The sequence below is a fragment of the Camelus bactrianus genome, chromosome 9 (genome assembly GCF_048773025.1).
Source record: "Camelus bactrianus isolate YW-2024 breed Bactrian camel chromosome 9, ASM4877302v1, whole genome shotgun sequence".
NCBI classification, from domain to species: Eukaryota; Metazoa; Chordata; class Mammalia; order Artiodactyla; family Camelidae; genus Camelus; species Camelus bactrianus.
Window position 1 is genome coordinate 11,688,969 of NC_133547.1, and position 26,875 is coordinate 11,715,843.

Sequence of the window (26,875 nt, forward strand, 5' to 3'; positions counted from 1 at the left end):
TCTGGATTTTGATGAACATTTTGGCAAGTTTACCCCACTCCTGGGTCATTAGGAGACTCGTGGATGTTTTATTATTTGTGAGGTTGTAATTTTCCATTTAGGTCTTTGATACACTTTGAATTTAGTCTGGTAACCGATGCGAGGAATGGATTCAAGCTTTTCTTTTTATTTATCTAGTTGCTTCAACACGACTAAATTAAAAATTTCCCTAAAGTCCCTTCCCAAATTAAAAACTATTATATGAGCACATAAATTTCCATAAGTAATTGCTTCTACTTATGGATTTTCTAATCCTTCCCTTGATCTGTATACTCATTGATGCACCAATAACACATTGTTATATATGTATTTGGGAGGTGGTAATTAGGAATATTTATTTAATTAGTTTTTTAGTGGAGGTACTGGGAATTGAACCCAGGACCTCGTGCATGTGCTCTACCACTGAGCTCTACCCTGCCCCTTATATTATTTTTTAATATCTGGTAGAGCTATTCCCTTGTTTTTTCCTCCTTCTCCTTCTTTTTCAGTTTTTTCTCCATCTTTGCCTGTTGTACTTCCAAATGACCCTTATAGTCAAGTTGTCTAGCTCTAGGAAAAAAATACCCGATGACATTTTTATTAGGCTTGTGATACATTTATAAGTGATCTCAGAGACTGACCTCTTTATACTGTTGGCCGCCGTTTTGTTTGCATCTTTGGAATCTAGGCGCCATCTGGTGGCCGTTGTTCACAACAGCAATATTTTCTCTAAAAAAGCTGCTCAAAGCAATAAACATTTATCATCTCACACATACTCTGTGAGTCAGGTATTGCAGGGTGGCTTATCTGGATGGTTCTGGCTCAGAGCCCTGGCTCATCCTCACTGCCAGGGCTTCACTCATCCCAAGGCTTGACTGGGGGTGGGGGATCCCTTCCAAAGTGGCTCATTCACACATCTGGAAGGCCATACTGGCTGTTGGCAGGAGGTCTCAGTTCCTCACCATGTGGCCCTCTCCATGGTGTCCTCATGACATGCTTCTGGCTTCCCCTCCTAGAGCAAGTGGACCCAGAGAGAGCGAGGTGGAAACTGCAATACTAGGTAATTTTAGACTTAAGAGAAAATGTTCATGTAGTACAGAATTCCCATGTATCTTTACCCTGATGCCCTTGATATTAACACTATAGTACAATGATCAAAAACTGGAAATTAACATTGGTACCACATTATTAACTTAACTACCAGCCTGATTTGAATTTTAACAATTTTTCTGTCGATGTCCTTTTTCTGTTCCAGGATCAAATCCAGGATCCCCCACTGCATTTAGCTGTCAGGTGCCCTTAGCCTCCTGTGGTCTGTGACAGTTCCTCTGCATTTCCTTGTCTTTCAAGACTTTGACCCTTTTGAGGAGAAGTGATCAGAGGTTTTATAGAATGTCCCTCAATTTGGGTTTGTCTGATGTTTCTCCTGGTTGAAAGAAAGTTAGGCATTTTTGCCGGGAATACCACACAAATCATGTTGTGTCCTTCCCAGTGCATATTCTATCAGACATGTCAGTATATCTTATTACAGGCAATGTTGACCTCGGTCAGTTGGTTAAGGCACTGTGTGCTGCACTTCCCCACTGTAAAGGTACTGTCTTTCTCTTTGCAATTAATAAGTATCTTAGGGAAGCTACTTTTCAGACTACACAAATCTAGATTCTCCTCAACATTGTACCTACTAATTTTAGCATCCATTGATGGATCTGGTCTGGAACAGTTGTTACTGGGGCATTTGCCTAACAGTGATTTTTTCATGTCCCTTTCTCCTTTTACATTTATTAGTTGAAATTCTGTTGAAAAAAGGAGCCATCCCTTCTCCCCATTACTTATTTGATTATTGACTTAGATCAGCATGAGCCCATGGGCATTTGTTTTATTCTATGGGTTAAAACCTGATATTGAAAGTCTTTTAAATTTTTGACAACCAGCTGGATGTGAAATGGTGTGCTATTCTGAGGCTCAGACATAGGGATTCTGCCCTCCAGTGTATGTGCGGCTGGTTTCCTTTTCCACAGTCAGCGAGCTGACCTGTATCCCTGGAGGAGCGTGTCACCCATGCAGGACACCTCCCTGCGCTTGGTCCCTGTCCCTGTATACCACACTCCTAGAGCAGGCTGGCCGAACCTTCAGGGTAATCTGTTGCCAGAGTTGTAAGTTGAAGGGGAAGAGGGTATAGCTCAAGTGGTAGAGGGCATTCTTAGCACGCGTGAGTCCTGGGTTCAGTCCTTAGTACCTCTTCTCCAAATAAAGAAATAAATAAACCCAACTACCTTCCCCCTCATAAAACAAAAGGAAAAAAAAAAGCAAAGCTGTAAGTTGGGGACCTGCAGGCCCACACTGTTTCTAAATACTTCATTTATTTGCCACATACCCAAATTGGTCCTTTTCACATGAAAGCCCCACTTCTGTCTAATTGTGAAGAATTCTAAAATCTGGTTAATACTGGGCCCACGTTCCCCCATGGTGCCAATTCAAAGAGCTGGGTAGAGATCACCAACCTGACTTTTTCAGTTTGCCCCAGTCCCCCTCCCTCTTTATTGCCCTACAACTGTCTTTTTTTTTTTTTTTTTTAACTTTCTCTTTTTCCTATGGAGGTACTGGGGATTGAACCCATGACCTCGTGCATGCTAAGCATGTGCTCTACCACTGAGCTATACCCTCCCCCTAACCCTATGCCTGTCTGTCTTCACCCATTTACCTTTTCTCTCTGTTCTTTTTGGGCCTACCATTTTTTTAAATTGTGGTAAAATACATATTACATAAAATTTTACCTGTGACCAATTTAACCATTGTAAAGTGGCATCAAGTACATTTATAGTGTTATAAACCATCACCACTGATGGTTCTAGAACTTATTCTTGAGTCCCCAGTACCTCCATAAAAAAAAAAAAAAGAACTTTTTCATCACTCTGAATGGGAACCTGGTATCCATTAAGCATTTTCTCCCAATTTTCCTTCCCCGCAGCCCCTGGCAACCACCAATCTGCTTTCTGACCCAATGGATTCTAAATTATTATGAATTTTTAATCACTGCCCTAGATAAATCCTAACTAGTTTGGAAAGCAACATATATTAGCATGATTTTATTTTGGTTAAAGTATACTTGCATGTCTCTCTCTCTGTAACACGCATAGATGTCTGTAGATGAGTAGGAAAAAAATGTCTGAAAAAATAAGCCACAAATTCTAAGCAGGAATTCCCTCCAGGGATTGAGATCAGAAAACATTCACTTCTTGCTCTGCATAATTAACAAAGAGATGAAAGTGTGGGTAACTTATTTTTGTGTATTCCTTCCCCCGACTCTGTATAAAAAGGAAGACATACAGAAATACATCTGGGACCGCTTTGACTATAAATAGTGGAGCCTGCCCTACATATGGCCTGCTTATAAATGAGATAACCAAATAAATCCCTTACTGTTTTAAACCATTTGATTCGGGTTATTCTTGTTGTTTGCACCAACAAGAATAGCTGATATTCTTTGTAATAACCATAACAGGCAGGCGCTATTGTTACCGACCAGGGTTCTTGGCCTTCTTAATCAATAGAAGTTGATAAGAGGCCAGACGAGAAATTCAGACAAGGCTTTATTGCGGCTCGTGCTGCAGCAGGAGGGGGTGAAAACAAGTAACAGCTTCCCTGTTGCTCCCAGCTGGTCCCTTAAATGGGGTGAGTGTAGGGGCGGGTACAAGTGTGGGGCTGGAGGGGTGGTTTGGGTGGTCCGCCCACCCCCTTGGTGGTGCTGTGTGCAGGGACCATGCACAGTATCTTGCTTCTGTTCCTGGTACCCTGCTTTTGCTCCTGACACCTCAAAAGTAGCAGCTGGGTTTTAGGTCTTTTTGTATCTTATTCTCACAACTGGCCCCAGCTGCGCATGTACACAGTTCTTTTTTAGCTCTTTATAGTTTCTTTGTATTCTGGTGCTCATTGCCCTGCAAGCATTGCAGCCCAGGGTCCCAAGTCCCAGCGTGTCTCCCTATTATCACTTTCTACAAAAGGAGACTGCTGTTGAGTGATGGAAAAGTCACTGTCTAGGGACACCAGCTAGCAGACACACAGGATTTTTTCTTGCCCCAAATCATCTGCAGCTGGAAAAGGATCAGAAACAAAAGCATGGCAGAGCTTCCAAGATAAACACCTTCCTTCACTTAGGCTCTGGGTTTGAGAGGGGGTAAAGCCCAAGAGCGAGGTCACTAGTAAGGAGGGCTAACACTTAGGGCTGCCAACCTGATTTCCAGCCTGAGGCTCTAGGCCGGGTGGTCCAGGAGAGAATTCCCCTCCTCTAACCAGGCCTGAGTCTTTGCAGTGCTTGGAGTGTGTGTTCTTCTGCCGCCACATTCCAGCTGGTGTATGGCATCCAACTCAACCCAGGCTCTTTGCTGGAACTGGGAAGCAGTGAAGGGATGCCCAGTCTGGGTCTGGACCTTTCCCAATGATGTGTGCCTAGAGGCCGCTTCCATCCCACTTAACAGGAGAGGAAACCATCATAGAGAAGGAATGGACTTTGGTGGAAGGTTAGGTTATTGATTTGAGATTTTAAAAATGTAGTCATTTAAAATTTTCTTCTGGGCACTGCTTTCACTGTATCCCATAAATTTTTGTATGTTGTGTTTTCATTTTCATTCATCTCAAAGTATTTACTAAATTCCCCTCTTTAATTCATTGGTTAATAAAGAGTGTGTTGTTTAATTTCCATATTTTTGTGAATTTTCCAAACTTCCTTCTGCCATTGATTTTTAATTTAATTCTGTTGTTGAAGAACATGTTTTGTGTGATTAGAATCCTTACATATTTACTGAAGTTTGTTCTGTGATCTAGCTAGTGGTTCTGTCTTGGAGATTGTCCCATGCATGTTTGAGAAGAACATGTACTCTGCTGTTGGTGGGTGGCATGTTTTATAGTTGTCTATTATGTCTAGTTGTTTTACTGTGTTATTCATATCTTCTGTTTTCTTGTTGATCTTCTGTCTAGCTGTTCTGTTCACTATTGAAAGTAGGATGCTGTAGTGTCCAAATATTGTTGAATTGTTTATTTCTTCTTTTAATTCTGTTAGTTTTTGCTTTACGTATTTTGGGGCTCTTTTGTTAGGTCATATATGTTTATAATTGTTACGTCTTCTTTTTATTGAAGTATAATTGATTTATAATATTGTGTTAGTTTCAGGTGTACAGCAAAGTGTTTCAGTTATTTTATTCAGATTACATTCCATTATAGGTTATTATAAGATATTGAATATAATTCCCTGTGCTATACAGTAAATCCTCATTGCTTATCTATCTATTTGATGTATAGTAGTTTGTATGTGTTAATATCATACTCCTAATGTGTCCCTCCCTCCCTCCCTCTCTCTCCCCTTTGGTAACCATAAGTTTGTTTCCTATATCAATGAGTCTTTTTCTGTTTTTTATATAGATTCATTTGTATAATTTTTAGATTCCACATGTAAGTGATACCACATAGTATTTGTCTTTCTCTGACTTACTTCATTAAGGATAATATTCTCTAGGTCCATCCATGTTGCTGCAAAGGGCAATATTTCATTCTTTTTGTGGCTGAGTAATGTTCCATTGTGTACATATATTCCACATCTTTATGGGCATTTGGATTGTTTTCACGTCTTGGCTATTATAAATAGTGCCACTATGCACATTGGAGTGCATGCATCTTTTCAAAATAGAGTTTTCATTTTTTCTGGATATATACCCAGGAGTGGGATTGCTAGATCATATGGTAGCTCTATTTTTAGTTTTTAAAGGAACCTTCATACTGTTTTCCATAGTGGCTGCACCAACTCATATTCCTACCAATTGTGTAGGAGGATTCCCTTTTCTCCACAACCTCTTCAGCGTTTATTATTTGTAGGCTTTTTGATGATAACATTCTGACCAGTATGAGGTGATATCTCATTGTAGTTTTGATTTGCATTTTTCTAATAATTAGTGATGTTGAGCATCTTTCATATTATGTCTTCTGGATGGATTGATTCTTTTATTATAAAATATTCTTCTTGGTCTCTAGTAAAAGATTTTTGTCCTAAAGCCTATTTTGTCTGATATTATAGCCACTCCAGGCATGTTTTAGCTACTGTTTACATTGTATGTATTTCCATTATTTTACTTTCAGCCTATATGTATTGTGAATCTAAAGTATGTCTCTTTGTGACAACTTACAGTTGCATCATATTTTTTAAAAGTCCATTCTGCAAATCTGTGTCTTTTAATTGAAGTGTTTAATCCATTTGCATTTGTTATAATTACTAAAGGTAGGCTTCACGTCTGCCATTTTCTGATTTGTTTTCTATATACCTTTTGTCTTTTTTCATTTGTCTATCCTTCCATTACTGCCTTCTTTTGTGTTAATATATATTTTTTCTAGTGTACTACTTTAATTTCCTTGTGTGTTTTTTAGTATATATATATTTTGAATAGTTTCTTAACATTTCCCCTAGTCCACACTTTCTTACTCCTTTGCACGTCTTATATTTTTTGTTGCAAACTGAACATTTTGACTATTATAATGGGTAACTTTGGAAATCATATGCTGCCCTCTTCCTCAAGTTTGTTTTTGTTGCCATTTTTTATATTAGTTATTTGTTTAGTGATTTTTTTCCAACTATTCTTAACTAATTCTGTAAAGTCTGTTCTCTTTGGTGTGTGTAGATCCTGAAATATCTGCTCAGTTAGCTTATGGATCAGCTAATGATTGGACAGAGATTTCCTGAAATGCCTGGTACCAATATGCCTTCCAGTTTTTACCGAGGGACTCTGTGTGTATTTGGGGCATGCTTTCAACTCTGTTAGGCAGTTTAAAACTCTGCCTTAGCCTTCACTTTCTGCTTACACAGAGCCTCAAAGTCAGCACAAGGTGAAAGCTTAGGACTTTCTCAGGTCTTTCCTGAGCATGCACACAGCCTTGGGCATGCCCATACTCAGTGCATGTTCATGGCATTGAAAGCTTCTCAGAATGTGTTAGAGATTTTCAGAGCTCCTATGGACATCTCATTCTCCAGCACTCCCTTTTAATCTTTTTTGTTAGTATATTGTTTGCCTGTACTGTTATCCACAATTTCAGGCAACCGTGGAGTTAAACAATTGCCTATATGCCTGTAATATTTTTTAAAACAAATGTCACCTCCTGTGAGAACCCTTTTTTCACTGAGAAAACTCTAAGTGAGGTAAAATACAGCCAGCCTTGCAAGTAGGGTCTTCCAGGGACCCACTAGGCAGGTCGAATAATGACAACTCTTTGTGAATGCGGCTTTATAAGCGCTCCAGCCCTGTTGTGCTCCCTCTGGTGATTGCAAGGCTGCTGGTTTTCCCCCTGAATGAAGGCTGTTGTTTTTCAAGGCTACTGTGTAGGTGGCGAGTAGGAGATGGGACAAGGGTAGGTTGAAATGCTACAAATCTCACTGTTCTTACTGAGATCTGGCCATTTTTCTTGAATAAATAAATGCTCTCCATATTGCTGCAGGTCTTTGATTAATTTCTAGAATTCTGAGAGGGCTGATTCTGAACTATTTTTTCTTTTTGCAAATTTTCACATTAATTTTATGGAGGAGAAAAGTTTTGGTAGTCCTTACTCCTCATTCATATTGATGCCACTCCTATTATTTTTCTTATGATGTAGAAATATTAATATGCATCCTTGTCCCTGTGTAATGTGATGAGAGTAGAGATGAGAATGTCACATGCTTCCAGAAAAATATTGTAGTCATCTGGACTGCTTTTTAACTATTCAGTTTCTCCTTCTTCACACCCTGTTAGGCATAGCCACTGACATGCTTTGGTCGATAAAATATGAGCAGAAGTGACAATGTGTAATTTGTTTCTTCCCTTCCCCATCGCTGTAGTGATCATGGAAACACGTTTTGAGATGACTCTCCATCAGACTGGGTCTTTTAGTGATGAAAATGAATATAGCCTCCTGTGGATCCATAGTGGACATGTAGCATGAGCAAATAAATATACTAGTATTATGTTAAAGCACCATGACTTTGGGAGCTATTTGTTATTGCAGCATAACTGAGCCTATCCTGAGTGGCATAAGTGGATAAAAGCATACTTGTTTGTGGACATGAAGAGTATTTCTTCATGTTCTTTGTGCCTGGTGGGTTTGTGTTGAAAGAATGCAAAGTAATATGAAATAAACTGCAGTAAGAAATAATGGTCAGCAGAATACTTAAAATTCAATACGTTAAACTGAGGCAGGAAGCCCCATAAAAAGACCAGCAGGACCCCTAGCCAGGGCCACTGCTTTCCTCCCAGCACCGTCTGGTTCCCTGGCCCAGAGGCTCTATCTCACTTTTTGCCTCTAAAGCGGCTAACTTACCTTAAAATTCTGTTGGTTCCCTGAGCTCATTTCTGATTGGTTATTTCCTTCACTCCTGATTGGTTATTACTCTCACTTCTGATTGGTCCACTTCCCTAACTTCTGATTGGTCCATTTGTAGTACTTCATTTGCATGGAGCTCACTCCTGATTGGTTATTTCTCTTACTCCTGATTGGTTATTTCTCTCACTCCTATTTCTATTTCTACAAAGCTTGTTCCTGTTTGGTCAACTTCTGTTATACTTAATTTGCATATGATGTTGCAAAGTGTAAAATGGGCAGCCTATAAAAGGCCTGTGTAAACCTACAGATGGGGTCCAGAGCTTGAAGTGTTAACTTATCTGGCCGTGCTGGCGTAATAAACCTGAGTTCTCCAACTCTCCAAGTGCTTCTTGGTCTCTCACCCAGATCTATGTTGCTGTCACAACTGAGTTGTAATGCCAAGCTGTAACACATTTTTCCACAACAAAACAAGAGACATTATACGACCCACATGAAATGAACTCTATGAAATAATTTCTGAGAACATGAAACAAAATCTGCACAAAAGTAAAGCCATGCCATGCTTTTGAATAAGAAGCTTAATGACTTAATCATATAATTTGTAAATTCAACATGGTGCCAATTAAAATCCCCAAAGAACTTTTTAATTGAGTAAAATAATCTTACAGCTTATATGGAAGAATGATGTCTCATAAAAAGCAAGAAAATTATGACAATACAGAAAGCTGAGAGAAGGTTAATCTTATTAGATATTTAAACTCACCTTAAAGCCATTGAAATGCAAATAGTGTAGCACTGCCATGTGACTAGGCAGACATTAGAAATAGATCCTAAAAAAGATACGATTTTATCACACGTAAAGATGGTATTCGAATTTGGGAGGGGAATGACTTATTTTTAAAATGTTGCTGGTATAACTGGAAGAAAATAAAGTATGATCCCTGTATCATGCAGTACAGAAAAACTCCAAATGGTCAAAATATTTACGGATAAAAAAAATCAGTAAAGATCTCAGAAGAAAACTGAAGAAATTTTACATACAATTTTGTGATGGGCAGGTCCCTTTAGCTAAGATAAGGAAGCTCAAGTCCATATATTACAATATTAATATATTTGACAAAATAAAAATCACATGGCAGGTGATGACCATAAACAATGCAGATAGTTGTACAAATAAAAGCATACTAACCAAGTAGAAGATTGGGCAAAAGATATAAATAGACAAATTATAGAATAAAAAACACAAGAGGTGAATGAACATACGATAAATGGTCTGTCTTTAGTATCCAGGGAAATGGAAGTTAAAGCAGAAATGAGACATCATCATTGTATAGCCATTCATTGGCAAAACAGAAAGTGACTTATAGAGTGAGTGCTGGTTGGAATGCTGGGAAAAGGATCCTCTCACATATTGCTGGTGGCAGTGTGATTTGTTAGAGAAATTTGAGATTTTCAATCTGGCATTTTACATTGAAATAAAAAATACACATATCCTTCAATCCAGAAATATTCTGAGTCTACTGTATGACAGAAGTATCAGTACTTAATGATATATGTGTAAGATTTTCACTATATCAGAGTTTATAGAAGCAGAACACTAAAGCAATCATAATCACCATTAATGAGTGGTTGAATTAATCATTGTACATCAAGTTTATGAAATACTTTGCAGACAGATAAAAGAATGAGTTAAATACAAGTCAAAGTAGAGATATTACCATTATGTTGTGTTGTGGGAATATCAACATCAAAAGATGGGTATATAATATAATACTACATTTGTAAAACAAAGAAAATCCGTGTGTGTGTGTGTGTGTGTGTGTGTGTGTGTGTGTTTTGTGGGTGTGTATAGAGACATCCTGTCACAAATTGGTAGAAAAATCCCAGTATAAGACATAGAAAAGGAGACTTAGAATTATGCCAGAACTTCCTCTTATTTACACTTGTGAAGGTTATCACAGGTCTTTGAGTTGGAGGAGTTAGATCTGATACTAGAAACTATAGTATAGTTTTCATATTTAGTTACTTATAAGTACAGTAAATTCGTTAGCGTTCTCATAAAAATAAAAATGTATGACCAGCATATCAAAAATTTTGCATGATGAAAAATATAACAAAATAAAAATAATGGAAATTTTAACAGTTTTTTGTTTTTAAGAAACTTTTTAATAGAAAAGTAACAGAGAAGAATGCATGATTGATAAATGCACAGCTTGATGCATTTTCTAAACTGAGTATACCCATGTAGCCACCACCCAAACAAGGAATAGGACAGTAACAGGATCTCAGAAAGCTCCCCTCGTGTCTCTTCCAGTACTACCTCTTTCCTCCTTCTGAGAGGTAAACTTTATCTTATTTTCTAATAACCTAGATGAGTTTCGCTGGGGTTTAACCTTTATGTAAGTGGTATCATTCAGTATGTACTCTTTTGGATTTGCTTAACATTATATGTGGAATACTCATTCAGTTTGCTGTATATAACAGCAGTTCATCCATTTTATTACTGTGCAGTATATCACACAACTCATTGCTGAAGGAATTATGCACATTCTGTGTGGCTCTATTGGTAGAAGACTCATAAGCTTGTAGGTAGTTTCCTGCAGACCTTTTCCCTTTGCTAATTTTGCTTTGTATCCTTTGTATCCCTTAATGAGGAAAATAAATTACAGCCAAGAGTATGACTAGATGCTTAATCCTCTGTGTCCTCTTAGTGAATTGTTGAACCCAGGGGTGGTGGTCTTGGGGACCTCTGATACAGTTGGTGTCAGAAGTGGGATTCGTTAGATTCCCCCATGACTCACTGAAATTCAGCAAAAGCATTATTTGGGAAAAGGAAATGAAGATGAAAGGGTGGAGCATGATGAAACTTTGGTTCCTGGGTGACTGTGGAGTCATCCATGGTATGAAACAGCACTGAGCTGCAGTCTGTTATGAGAGGTAAAAGTTACTTATGTAATATGAAAAAATAGATCATCTCCAGGACAGTTGGCTTGCTGGATGCCCTGGCTGCTTTTGGCCATGCTGGCTGAAGTGAGGGGGGAAATGCAGCCTGAGTGATGCCTTTAGTTTTTGTCTCCTCCAGGAAGAGGAGAAAGGGCTCCTAAATCCTCTCTTCCCCTTCTCCACTTGCATTCCAGCCATGATTTTTTTCCTGAAAGCTGTAATATTAACCTGTAAATGTTACATGTACTTCTAGAGGTTTGAGTAAACTTTCAATGAGAAAGAAAAGGGGTATATTTTAAGTGCTTTGTGTCTTGTTACTCTTGTATATGGATGTATGAAAAATTTTGATATAAAATGTTAAATGATTTTAATTTCATAAATGCTAGAGGGATCATCCTTATAGAAAAAGCTGCAAAGAAGTGTTGAGGGACACAAATTCCTTTTTGCCACTGATGGGTGGACTAGGTTTAAATTTGCTGAGTATTGGAAACCAAACAAATTTCCATAGGTGATGATTTTTACTATGATTTTTGCCTGTTGGAATTTAAGGGAAAAAGAGGCAATCTCCATATGGAGGTACACTTTTGGAGCTTTAAGCAGCAGTTTTCAGTTTGCTAATGAGCTTTTATGAGATCATATATCTGACAACTTTTGGAGGCTGATGGTTTTCTGGCCTGAGGTGCACATTTTGAGTGGATCAATTTGAACTCAAAGTTTGACAATATAAAAAGGGTTTAGGGAAATCTTCCTTGTCAGTCATGCCTGGAACATGACTGTCTGGCCCTGTAGTGTCTTTGCTGCTGCTGAAGAAAACCTGCTGGCTTTTAAAAAATCTGAATCAACAGAGCCTTATAACCTGGTCCTGTGTCTAAGTGAAAACCTGCTACAAGCTGTGCTGAATTGAAGGCAGATATGGCTGAATAAATAGAATTCAGCCTCTAGGAGTGTTACAGATTTAGGGCATCCCTCTGTGGGGGCCAGAACTGTGAGAACATTGTGCATGCTGGCTGGACCATCTGGGTCACTTACAAGTGCTCACAGGAAAGGGCTTATTCTCTGAGAGGACTATCTAAAATTAAGATCAAGCAGTGGTGGATCGGTGGGTATAGCTTGGTGGTAGATCGTGTGCTTAGCGTGCAGGAGGGTCCTGGGTTTAATCCCTAGTATTTCCATAGAAAAATGAAATTAAATGAAATGGTTCCTGATCAGCTCTGTATTTCTGATGCAGAGTAATCGCTTCCGAACTTGTGATTCCTGCCCCAAAGCTGCATGTTGGAGGAGGACATCACAAGGACTGTGACCCCTCCACCCACTGCTGACAGATCTAACTTTTGACCCCTCTCTTGGGGGATGTCTCATTTCTGTTCACTTGTGTTCAGCTTTCTGGATTAGTTGCAGTTTGCAACAACAGACTGATAGCCTAACTCTACCATTTTCAGCTTTCTTCTGGTACAAAGACCCTAAGGAAGGCAGCTTGATTATTAAATGCACTTATCTCAGAAAGGGATTGATCTTTTGTAGATTACTTACTGAATAAATAGTCAGGAGTAAAGGGATAGGAGGATATGTAACCCAATTTTGAAATTTTTGAAAATTCAGGATTCTATCCTGACCAATTGCTGCATAAATGTGTCATTCTGTTTAAGTTATATAAAAATTTTTTTCTATGAAAATACTTTTGTTTCTGTTTCACACAACTTTTCCAGAGGAAGGATCTGAGTGAGAGTAGGGAATGAATAAAAAAAAAAAAAGTAATGTTTTGACTGTGGAGTGACACATTAACTCTGTATCAATGAAGGAGAAAAAACCCTCCAAAATCCCAGCATCCGGGGAAAGCATGAGAGCAAGGGAGGGCATTAATGGTCTTTTGTTTTTCAAAACTGTTCCTGGAAACTTTCCCTTCCTAAAGAAAAATACCCCTGCTCTTTTTTCCAAAGTGCTTCATGTGCTTTGAATTCTCACATTGGACCCTATGAACACACCTGACAGCTGATTAGGAGACAATGGGAGGTGGCCCTGACTATTGCATGTTCCATGCAAAACATCTTTAGACATCCACACTCATGAGGCAGATGAGCTGGTGTAATGGAAAAGCAAACTGTGGTAACTGACTGCCTGGGCATTCCCTCTGAAAGTGAGGACTGGACTGGCAACCCTGGAGCAGGAAGGCCCAGGGCAGGAGGCCACACAGGGGACTCTGTTAACCCCTCTGCCTGACCAATGCGTGTCCTGCTCAGGGCACCCTAACAATTGTAAACTCTGCTTCCAGGGGTACCATGTGTGTCCTCTGGGGTGGTTCTTTTCATGTGTGCTGTGCCCTGACACTGCCTCAGCCCTGGAAGGCTTTGGGGTCAGCTTCAGCTTCCCAGCCAGAGTGTGCTGTGCCTGAGTTGATGCCTTGGGCCAGGCAAAAATTTCATACAGAAACTTGAGGAAGAAGCCACTTGGATTTCTTTTTGAATTCTGGAGGCAAACTTTTGCCTGGAGTAAAAACCACAGTTTCTCAGCCTGTTTCTGAGTCTAGATTGGCAGGTAATCCAAGAGAGAAAGTCACTGTCTATCATCAGTTGCAATTTACCACACCCTAGAGAACTTCCCCATCTCACCTGTACTTCTCAAGGCCCCTCCGAGTAATGGGACTGTCTTCTATGTACCTGATACCATGAGAAATTCAACTCCAGTTTTCTGAGATTTTGGTTTAGTTATTTAGCCTCCTGCCTGGTCAAGTTTTGCAATTCAGCAAATGTCTTAAATAGGAAATCAGTTTCTTGAAGCCTCTCAGATCTCCAGTTGATCCCTCTACCCTCACACAGCTTCCAGAAGTTCTACTGGTTTCTCTATGTTTCAGAAGTGGCCCTGCACGAGGCCCAGATTCACCACCTTTGGACCATACCCAACATTGGCAAAGGACCCTAGAGAGACATGAGTATCCTCAGCATTTGTCTGAAGATTCTTCCCTCTCTGGAATTTTATTTCCTTAACTCTTGCTGCTGTCACAGCTCTTTAATACCTTTCAAATATGATTATAGTACTTGATAAGGCTTTTCCAGTTGCTTTTAGCAGAAGCATTGACTTGCTTCAAACTACTCCATCCTACCGAAACGTGAATGTCTTCTGATTTTTTTCTGTTTAAATCAACCTTATTGTGGTATAATTCACATATAGTAAAATGTACCACTCTCAGTATACAGGTCAGTGAGTTTTGACCAATGTATATACCCATGCAGTCATCACTACAATCAAGATATAAAATAATTCCATCACCCCAAAATGTTCTGTCATGGTCCTTTGTAGTCAGTTCCACCTCCTTCTCCAGTTACAAGCAACTAGGCAACCACTGATCTGCTTTCGGTCACTGCAGATTAGCTTTGACTTTTCTAGAATTTCACAGAAAAGGGATCATACAGTATGTACCTTCTTGTGCCTGGATTATTTATTCAGCAAAATGTTTTTGAGATTTATCTGTGGTAATTGTATCAGTTGTCCATTCTTGAGCAGAATTCCATTCAATTACATCATTGTTCATTGCTGAACAGTGTTCCAGTCTGTGACTATACCATAATTTGCTTGTCTATTCCCTGGGTTGTTGTCTATTATGAATAAAGCTGCTATGAACGTCATGTATAAGTCTTTGTGTAGACATACATTTTTTTTTCTTGGATAAATACTTAGAAGTTAAACTGTTGGGTTGTGTGGTAAGTATAGGTTTAACATTATAAAATATTGCTGAGCTGTCCTCCAAATTGCTTGTAACTTCTGCATTCCTGCCAGCAATATTTGAGAGGTCCGGTTACTCCTTCTCATCTGTCTTTTAAATTTAACAATTTGAGTGGTTGTATAGTGGGATCTCACTGTGGCTTTGTGTTTTCCTGATGACTGATGATGTGGAATACTTTTCCAAGTGCTCACTGGCCATTTATATATCTGCTCTGGAAAGTGACTGATGTTTTGCTCATTTTTCAATTGAGTTGTTTGGACTCTCACAGATTTGCAAGAGTTGTTTATATATTCTGTATACCAGTTAGATATAGTATTGTGAATATTTCATTCCCATCTGTGATTTGCCTTTTTATTGTCTTAATTGTGAATTTTGAAGAACAGAAGCCTTTCATTTTGATGAAGTCCAAATTTTTCTTTTGTGGTTTGTACTTCTTTTGTGCTATTTAAGAACTCCACACCTACCTCAGGGAAGTAGTATTTTCTCTTAGTGCATTTAGAGTTTTCACTTATATATTTAGTCCCAGGATCAAATTTGAGTTAATATTTGTATAATGTGTGAGGTATGGGTACAAGTACTGTTTGTTTGTTTGTTTGTTTGTTTGTTTGTTTGTTTGTTTTTTGCATATGGGTGTGGAATTGCTCTCTATATCTTTTTATGAAGTTAAAAAATGAATTCTTTTGTATAGCTAATGGTTGGGTCCTTTTTTTATCTAGTCTAGCAACCTTTACTTTTTAATGGAGTGTTTGGAACATTTATAATCTGATTATTGATACTGTTGTTTAAATCTACCTTAAAATTTTTTTTCTATTTTCCCCTTCTGTTGATTATTTTCCCTCCTTTTTGCCTTTTGGATTGAGTATTTTAAAAGGATTTCTTATTATCCCCTCTATTGGCTTATTAGTTGTTGTTGTTTTGTTATTGTTGCTGCTGTAAGATTTACAGTAGATGACTTATCATAGTCTACCATCAAATAATATTGGACCACTTCACATATAATATGATAACCCTACAAGCTATTTCGATTCCTCCACTCATTCATATGCAATTGTCATGTATTTTACTTCTACCTATGTTATAAACCTCAAAATAAATTGTTATAATTTTTATTTTAAAAATAATATTTTAAAGAAATCAAAGATTAAAACGTTTGCATTTACCTACATATTTCCCACTTCTGGTGCTTATTGTTTATTTGTGTATGTCTGGGTTTCCATCTGGTATTATTTTTCTTTCATTTGAAGAAATTCCTTTAACTTTTCATATAGTGAAGTTCTGTTGATGATGCGTTCTCTGTGATACATTCTCTGTTTTTGTTCATTGGATAAATTATTTTAAATTCACTTGAGAAGGATATTTTATTTGAGTATAAAATTTTAGGTTGACAGTTTTTTCTCTTTCAGCTCTGTAAAGATATACTATGCATGCATGATTTCTGATGAGAAATCATCAGTATTTCTTATCTTTGTTCCTCTTTTACTAAATGTGTTTTTCTTTGGCCACTTTTAAGATTTTAAGTTTAACTCTAGTTTTCAGGGATTCAATTTTTATGAGCTTCAGTGTGGTTCTTGGATCTGTGAGTTTATAGTTTTCATCAAACTTAGAAAATTATATACGTGTGTGTGTGTGTGTGTGTGTGTGTGTGTGTGTGTGTATATTTCCCCCTTTCCTTCTAGGATTTTAATTATGTATATATTAGCCCACTTAATATTATTTTACAGATAAATGAAACTCTGTTACTTTTTTAAGATTCAGTTTTTTATTTCTCTATTTTGCTTCATTTTGGATAGTTTCTATTGATATTTCTTCTAGTTAACTGATTTTTTTCTTCTCCAGGAAGTAATCTATTATTAATCCCAACTAATGCTTAAGTCAACACACAGAAAGAACGTATGGATCAGTTTTATTGACTATTTTTGCTCCTATTTATAGCCGTATTTTTCTGGTCTCTTGGCTTGTCTAATAATTTTTAATTGGGTGAAGGACATTGTCAATTTTACTTCATTGAGTGCCTGGGTTTTATTTTTTATTTTCTTTTTAAAAAGAAGTATTAGATTGTTTTCTGATATGCAGTTAATTTACTTGTGGTTCAGTTTGATTCTTTCAAAGCTTACATTTAAGCTTTGTTAAGTGAGTTTGAATAATCTTTTTATAGAGATACTTAGTCCAACTACTAAGGTGTAACCCTTCTGGTGTCTCTGTTGAATGCCCTAAGTAATCAGTGAAGATTCTGCTCTCTGGGTGGTCATATCTTGAATACCTTCCAGCTTTGAATGAACTCTGGAAACTGTTTAGTTCAAAGTTACCTGGTATGTATATGTGCAGTTTTATGGAGTTTCACCCTATGCATGCACAACTTAGTGTTCAGCAAAGACTCAAGGGAGCCCCAGGCAGACTTCTGGAGTTCTTTTTCTACATAGCTCCCTATTCTCTCTCATTGCCTTTTGAGCCCAATATATATATTCTTACTTTTCTGTCATGTCAATTTATACCAATATTTCTTGCTTTCTCTCTTTTGTGAAATTTTCTGGTCAATCCTTTCAGTCTCCTTCAATAGCCTTAATTCTTTTCTTATTTCATCCCATCACCCTGACCTGGAGAAACCTCGGCATGAATTGAATGTAGTGTCCATTTCTATCCCTATGGATACACTATGGTAGTTTTGTGCAGCTGAATACACAACTAGGTAGATTGATGTCAGTGTAAATATTTCATTGCTAATAACCTGAACTCCTCTTATGATTCTGCCCAACAGATCTTTTCTGTTTCATATCTCAACTCTTTATGCCATTATCTATTGCTATGCTTTCAAATATTTTTAGTTATCTTCATCTCTAATCTTCTCCCTCTCTTTCTAGATATGCTTGTCTCCTGCATCATAAAGAAGCTGAAGCCATCTGTTGAGAAATCCCTCCATTTCCTTCCACAATTCAGAATAATCCTCCCTTTCCATCTATTCTTTTTCCCTAATTTATATTAAATTGGTAATAGATCCCTTTTTAAAACTAAGGTTAATTTCTTGAGCATGGATCCCACTCTTTTTTTATTTTGCTAATAATAGACTTTGATCTCATGAGTATTGAATTTATATTTACCGTAATTCAACAAATCCTGATCTACTAGTTCTTACCCATCAGTATTTAAAGTCTCCCTTTACCTCATAAAGTGCTAGTTACCCTTTTACACTTACATTTATTGAGAGCATGATCGTACTCCCTCCATTTCCTCACTCCCATGCACTGTGAGTCCATAGTAAGCTGACTTTCCATCACACAGCCCTATCTATTTTACCTTTTATAATGGATTCTCTGTCAATACCTGCTACCTTACTTAGATGTCCCCCACGCTCTTTCTTTGGGAAGGCCTCTTTTTTTCTTACCAGATCTTTAATAGGTATTTAATCAAGGTATTTAGGAATCTAAGAATTCTCTTCCAGGAAATATACCCCTCAGAGATTTTCAGAGCATAGTCAAGGTCATATGTTTATTCTCTAAGGTCTCACTTTTTATGCTTCACAATTATTTGACCTCATCCCTATAGGGAGTACAGAAGAAATGTTTTCTTCCAGTTACTTCTGACAGCATCTTGGGATAGTTGCTTTAAACACTTATAATTATAATTTAGATAATTAGTGCTGAGAAAAAATGTTTAGAGATTTTTCTTGGAGGCACTGTCATTGATGCTAAAAGTAACATAATAATACACACATAATAATCACAGCTCTAGAGAGATGAGGTCAGGAAAACCAAAACTATAACAGGGTTCAGCTTTTCCCTCCCACAACAAATCAAGTAAACATTGGGTCCAGCATCCTGGAACAAAGGTTACTCAGGTGAGTGGAGTTTTATTTTGGACTTAGAAATTGTCTGGGAAAAAAAGAAGTGACTAGTTGAAAATGGGAATCTACGCAAGGTCTGGATAGTAACACCTTTTCGTGAGAATATACAAGAGTCCCTGAGAGAGCCCCGGTGAAGGGCTGTTCTCTGATCCTGCAGAGGTTCTCTCCCTCTCATCCATGTGCCTATAGTGTCATCTCCAGTCTTCCTCTGCATTAGTTCTGTCCTAATTTTCACCTGCGTCCTTTGATTAAACCTTCTTGGTCTGAGATTCCCTAAGCATGGGGTCAAGATGAATTAAATGTGTAATAGAGCAAATTATAGGCCTGGTGCACAGACTATCTTAAATGAATGTTTATGTCTTTTGTTTCCACTGGACCTCGTCTGGGTGAGACTAAATTTGGGGAATTAGTTTACTCTGAAAAATTCTATGTGTCCACTGTATGACGATGTAAATACATTGTCTGAATTTTCATCAGAATTGGTGCATTAGGGAATTATATTATTGTAAATTTTGATCTTCAGATCAAAATAATACACCTTGAAATAAATGCCAAACCCAATTACAGAAGATGTATGTTTACCAGTGAATATTCTCACAGCTGAATAGTCTCTCATTCCAAATAGCATACTTTGGTCCAAGACTTGGTTCTGAGATATTATATTGGTCTCACAATCAGGCATCTGATGTGGATCCTGTCTTCTGTTCTGTTTCAGAGGAACATAAAAATCTTGAAAGCAAATATGACAGATCAGGACAGTGGTCAGTACAGGGTCAGTGCTCACAAGGATTTAATAATTTAATGAAATCTTGATAAACCTCAAGGTAAATAGACTTGAGGGAGGCCTTGCCACACTTTTTGCTCAAGCACAGAGACTGTACAGGATTCATTATCGGCCACGGTACTCTCTTGGTCAGTTGCACCTCTGCTACTGTTTCTTTCTGTGTGTAGGTGTCTGGCTCCTGCTTCTTTTGATGATTTTTTTTTCAGCCCTGAAATTTATTTGTCTGTAAGATTTGATTTGGCAGTCCAACTTTATACTTTCCAAATCACTCACCAGTTTCAATCTCTTACACTGAGCAGTTATTTTCTCATTTGTTGAATTTCCTATTTATAATATTTTTCTGTACACTTCGTTCTAAGCCATTGTGTTTGATTGTTCTTATATGTACCATATACTTTATTTCTACTGAAGTATAGTCAGTTACATACAATGTGTCAATTTCTGGTGTACAGCATAATGTTTCCTATGTAAATACATATACATACATATATTATTTTCATACTCTTTTTCATTATAGGTTACTACAAGATATTGAATAAGTTCCTTATACTATACAGAAGAAATTTGTTTTTTTATCTATTTTATATATAATAGTTAATATTTGCAAATCTTGAACTCTCAATTTATCCCTTCCCAGCCCTTTTCCCCCTGGTAACCATAGTTTACTTATTGTGTCTGTGAGTCTGGTTCTGTTTTGTAGATAAGTTCATTAGTGTCTTCTTTTTTCTTTTAGATCTCACATATGATTGATACCATATGGTGTTTTTCTTTCTCTTTCTGGCTTACTTAGAATGACAATCTCTAGATCTATCCATGTTGCTGCAAATGGCATTATTGTATTCTTTTTAATGGCTGAGTAATATTCCATTGTATAAATATACCACAACTTCTTTTTTTTTAACATTTTTTATTGATTTATAATCATTTTACAATGTTGTGTCAAATTCTAGTGTTCAGCACAATTTTTCAGTTATTCATGGACATATACACACTCTTTGTCACATTTTTTTTCTCTGTGAGTTATCATAACATTTTGTGTATATTTCCCTGTGCTATACAGTGTAATCTTGTTTATCTATTCTACAATTTTGAAATCCCAGTCTATCCCTTCCCACCCTCCACCCCCCTGGCAACCACAAGTCTGTATTCTCTGTCTATGAATCTATTTCTGTCCTGTATTTATGCTTTGTTTTTGTTTGTTTGTTTTTGTTTTTTAGATTCCACATATGAGCGATCTCATATGGTATTTTTCTTTCTCTTTCTGGCTTACTTCGCTTAGAATGACATTCCCCAGGAGCATCCATGTTGCTGCAAATGGCATTATGTTGTCAGTTTTTATGGCTGAGTAGTATTCCATTGTATAAATATACCACATCTTCTTTATCCAGTCACCTGTTGATGGACATTTAGGCTGTTTCCATGTTTTGGCTATTGTAAATAGTGCTGCTATGAACATTGGGGTGCAGGTGTCATCCTGAAGTAGGGTTCCTTCTGGATACAAGCCCAGGAGTGGGATTCCTGGGTCATACGGTAAGTCTATTCCTAGTCTTTTGAGGAATCTCCACACTGTTTTCCATAGTGGCTGCACCAAACTGCATTCCCACCAGCAGTGTAGGAGGGTTCCCCTTTCTCCACAGCCTCTCCAGCATTTGTCATTTGTGGATTTTTGAATGACGGCCATTCTGACTGGTGTGAGGTGATACCTCATTGTAGTTTTGATTTACATTTCTCTGATAATTAACAATATTGAGCATTTTTTCTTGTGCCTATTGGCTGTTTATCATTTGTACTATATACTTTAACTGCTGTGTTAAATTTTAAGAAATTGGGTAGGTCAGTCCACTTAATCATTATTATTTTTTAAAAAAGACTTGGTTTCTGTATGTTTGAACATTTTGATAATAAAGTATTGGGGAAAATGAATTGAATTTTCTTCTGCAATTATAGTTAAATTTTAAGGCAAATTGCCTAGTTCCCCCCAAGTTATCTACTATTTTGATTGATATTGACTTGAATCTACACATTTGAGGAAACTTCAAATCTTGACAACATGTTATATCTTCCCATCCAAGAACATGGAATTTAGTTCCACTCATTAAGGATTTCTTTTACGCTATTTAATTTTTTTTTTACTTTCATATTTCCAACGTATCACTGACCTAGTTTATTCCTAAGGTTTTTGAAGTGTTTATGCACAGTCTATTTTAAAATTTTGCATATTTGTGTAATATCTGGGCAAATTACTAGCTTATTACTTCTAAAGTATTTCAGCTGGTTCTTTGAATGTAACACAGAAAGTAATCTAGTTTTCAAAGAGGAGTAATTTTTCTTGCCAAGTTTTTGGACAAGTTAGAAAAATACTGAATAACTGTGTGCCTGGGGTCATGTTAGTCTTTTCTTCCTAATGGAATGAGATTGCTTGAATGTTCACTGTCACATTAACCATGTATAGTCTTGGAAAATATCTTTGTTATGTTGTATTTTTATTAAGATATACTGCTCAATTCAGTCTAGGTTGACTCAAAAGTTCTATTCAAAGATTGAACTGGTTTATAGAAAGATAACTTTGGACAAAGAGTATTTGATAGGATCCGGTGCAGCATAAGACCCTTGATCATCTGTTTTTCAGGAAGACCACGCTTTTACATAAACAAAAACAAACAAAACCTCCCAACCAAGCAAGGATATGCAGTTTTGAATAACACAATTAGTGAGCTTAATGCACTCTTTAAATTATTAAGTAGAGAATCTGCATTCCATGTTAAGAAATCTATTAACATAAAAGACATATTAAAATAACTTTTGAGATGAAAATAATGACTCCATTCATTTATTCATCTAATAGATATTTGTTGACTGCTTACTAGTGACGGAATGTTCTCAACCCTAGACATGGACTGAAAACAAGGTAGACAAGATCCCTACTTTCATGGCCCTCATGTTTCTATCAGAGGAAATTGTCATCCTTCAATAAAATAAGATAATCCAATGAGATAATTTCAGTTGTTATAAGTATTATGACAGATATACTAGGTGATTAAGAGAAACAAACTTTAGGGATGGATTTTTATGCATGACAGTAGACTAGGGTCCCAGAAAGGAGATTTTAAAGAAATTATGGTGAGAACCATATTTCACTTGACTTGAAGAAATTCACACATGTGTTCTGTTTCTCCCCAGGTTCTGTGGATTTGAGCAAAATCATCATACCTCAGCCCCCGAGAGAAGATTTCTGTTGACATGGCAATGGGTATGGTCATCCTCGCTCAGAGTGGAATAGGGACTGTGGGGAATGTTTCACTCCTTTGTCATTACATCTGCTGTCTTTTAAGGAGGCATGGATTGAGACCATTAGAGCAAATAATCAACCATCTTGCTTTAGTCAATACTTTGACCCTTCTTTGTGGAGGAATCCCTCCAACAATGGCAGTCTTTGGATTGAAATATTTCCTAAATGATATAGGATGTAAACTTGTCTTTTATTTTCACAGAGTGGCCTGGGGAAGTTCCCTCAGCACCACCTGTCTTTTGGGTGGCTTCCAGGCCTTAAGTATTAACCCCATGAACTCCAAGTGGGCAGAACTCAAATTCAAATCCCCGAAGTATATCAATTCTCCATGTATCCTGAGCTGGCTGTTTCATTTGCTGATAAATGTCATGGTTCCCATGAGAATGATTGGACAGAAGAACAGCAGAAACATCAGTGTGAAGTTAAATTTTGGGTATTGTTCCTGTTTGTTTATGAACACAATTACAGAATCAATATGCTCAGTTATTTACTCCTGTGTTGATGTTATTTGTTTGGGACTCAAGATATGGGCCAGTGGATCTATATTTTTTCTTCACAGGCACAAACAGCAAGTCCAATACATTCATAGCACTAGGCAACCCCCAGAAATGTCCCCAGAGGCTAGAGCCACAAAATCCATCATGATACTTGTGAGCACTTTTCTCATATTTTATTCTCTCTCTTCTGCCTTTGAAATATACACTTACCTTTTTGACAATCTACAGTTGTGGCTTGTGAACACCAATGTGCTCCTAGCATCTTGTTTTCCAACCTTCAGTCCCTTTTTGCTCTTAAAAAGTAACACCCATGTCTCCAGCCTCTGCTTTTCCTGCTGAGGAAGTTATAGAATTTACCCAGTTACTGACAGCACTGCACAATAGTCATTCATCCATTCATCTCATTCTGTGAAGTACCCTCTCTGTACCACTCGTGTTTTAGACACAGTGGTGGACAGCAAGGGTATCTGTGGGGAATCCAGACATTGGACAAACAATTACACAAATAATTATGTAATTGTAGTTGTACAGGTGCTGCAATGAGGCATTCGGAATAGTATATCTCAGGATCTTGGAAAGCTTCCCTTTGTGTCTGCAGCTTTGGCTACTCCCTGAATATTTTGGAGGAGTTCATCAGCTTTGCGGGTGTTCTTGGCAAATGGAAAGCACATTCGAACGCCATTTGCAGGAAGGAACATAGGACATACAAAGAACTGAAAGAAAGCCCGTGTGCCTCAGGTGCCAAGAACAAGAGAATTTGGCATGAGCTGAGGTTACTGAGTTAGGGTCAGATGACAGTTTGCTGGGTTTTACAGGTTAGGTTAAGAATGTGTACCATGAATCCCAACAGTCATTTCAGGCTTTTATCAAGGAGGTAAAATGATTTAAGGTTTTTTATCAAGGAGAAAGAGAGCATTTAAAAAATTATCCAGTTTGCCTAAAAATTATGAGCATAGCTTATTGAATTGAGCAAGAGTCAACTTGAAAAAAAGAATTAGGAGACTTTTGAAGCAAACCAGATGAGAGAAGATGATGATTCTAATAAATATGATGAAAATAAACACAAAAGAGGAGCACATGGACTTGAGACACACCTCCTTAGAAGCATGCACTAAATTTAGTGACTGTGTCATAAGGGGTGGTTTAAAGCTGGTGTGGACAATGACTTACAATTCTCTTAAAACTTGAGCAACTGAATTGGTTGTGGTGGTATTTCTTGATATCAAGAAACCAGGGGAATTGTAGCTTGGGTTTAACGATATTGCACATTCTTTTTAGCACGTGGAGTGCTGAAAAGGCATCTAAGGCATCTGCATTATGCACATGTCTAATCAGAGTTCACGCACACGTATATGTGAGTGGAACAAAGATGGAAGGTTTGCTTTGGAAATACACACTTGGCTGTCAACAACATATATTGGTAATAGGAACTTAGGTAGGGTTGAAATAAGAGAAAGGGGAACTCGAGAGTGGTGAGCTTCATTTAAAGATCAGATGGAGAACATACAGCTATACATTCAGTTCATTAATTCATTTTTTCATTTTATCCAGAATATTCAATGATCCCCTACTATAGGCCAGTCACTGTTATAGGCAATTTGGATATAGTAATAAATAATATTGGAAAAAAATAATGGTCCTTATGGAGCTTACATTCTACTGGGAGTGGCAGAAAATGTTGAACAGGTAACACTGTAGTATTTCAGTTCATGGTTAAGTGCTCTGCTGGAAAGTAAAAAGTAAGGGATAGGAAGGCGGGGGAGCAGGAATGCCTCAGCTGGTTTGGTTTTAAATAATCTGGTCAGGAGATCCCTCCCTGAAACTGTGATATTTGAAGAGTCTAGAATGACTTGAGGGAGGAATGAAGGCACAGAGCTGGTGGCAAGAATGTAGAGGGTAGAGGGGACAAGTAGAGGAAAGACACAGAAAGGAGCATTACTTGTGTGTTAGGTGACCAGTGTGGCTGCAGGGAGACACAGGGAGGAGCAAGTAGTAGGAGTTAAAAGTGCCAGCTTATGTGAAGTGTTGTAGGCAGTGTCACTATTTTGACTTTCATCCCAAAAGAGAAAGGGAACCACTAGAGGTTTTTGAGCAGATGAATGACATGATCAGATTTATTTTTTTGGAACAAATGATGGTGATAGTGTTATACTGTATCAATTTAGCTAAGCTGGAACCATGTTTCCAAGAACTTCCCTCCTGAATGGTTTTGGGTTAGGGCTGGCAGAGGTGACATTGGCGCCATATTTAGAATTTAGCAGAGAAGCAGTAGCCATATGCTCTGAAGGGCAGTGCGGGCCCCGGGCTCCAGGTGGCTGCTCCTCTGCTGACTCACCCCGCTGGCTCCTGCCCGGTGTCCTCCTTCGGCTCCTAGTGCTGGGCCAGGTGTGTGTGCAGTCCACGGCAGAGTGCCAGCTTCTGCAGGTCCCCCACGTGGTAGATATCTGAGGTAGATCAATTAGATGTATGGAAACTATGTAAGCCACAATAGAAGAATCATAGGGTATTTCCCTGTGGTTGTGGGGTAAATCCATGTGACCGTAAGTGCATAACTTTCATAATTTCAAGAACAACTACTTGGTTCGTTGAAACTAAAAGTCAGACTCTGGGATATTAAAATTTCTCAAATAGCAATTTGTAGTCATTGTTTCCACATGTCACTTACTAGACTCTCTTCATGCTCTTATAATTGAGCATTCTTCCTCCTCATTCCACTAAAATAACACTTAAAAATTTTTTTTTTCATTATGGTTTTTATTTTTGGAGGGGCAGGTAATGAGATTTATTGATTGATTTATATTTGATGAAGGTACTGGGGATTGAATTTAGGACTTTGTATGTGCTAGGCACACACCCCACCACTGAGCTATACCTCCCCCCTAAAATTGCTCTTAAGAAATCATCAGTGACTGCTGTGTTTGCGGATACTATCTGCAGATCTCAGGCCTCACATTATTTACTGTTGAAGCAAAATGACACAACTGGCAACTCTTTGATTCTTGATACACTTTGTTTTCATAGTTTCTAAATTGCCACCTTCTCTGGGTTCTTTCCTGCCCCAGTGGTGGCTATTTCCCACTGTACTTTGCTACCCACTCCTTTTGAGCTAGATCTGTTAACTCTGTACTATACCAGGGACTGTTCTCCTCGCCTGTAGCTTCATATTCTCTTTGTGTGTGCACATCTGGTTATTTGGCTTTAAAAAATATCCAAATCATTCCCATATGTAAATGACTTTTACAACACTTGCAGTAATCTTTCTCTTCAGCTTAATACTTGCTATTCACTGGATATCTGATGGAATTTCTAATTTTTAACAAATTTTTATTTTTTTTTTATTTTGGGAGGGAGGTGACTATGTTTTTATGTATTTGTTTATCTTTAATGGAAGTACTGGGGATTGAACCCAGGACCTTGAGCATGCTAGGCATGCACTCTACCACTGAGCTATACC

The 26,875-nt window shown here is 37.8% G+C and overlaps 1 long non-coding RNA gene across 9 annotated transcripts in view; it reads left to right on the forward strand.

Moving 5' to 3' along the window:
- LOC123614609 (uncharacterized) overlaps positions 1 to 26,875 on the forward strand; it is a 93,941-nt gene that overhangs the window by 22,621 nt on the left and 44,445 nt on the right. For all 9 annotated transcript variants that reach the window (XR_012509034.1, XR_012509032.1, XR_012509027.1 and 6 more), the window contains one exon: positions 22,816 to 22,885. This is a non-coding gene — a long non-coding RNA (uncharacterized LOC123614609). The remainder of the gene's footprint in view (positions 1 to 22,815; positions 22,886 to 26,875) is intronic.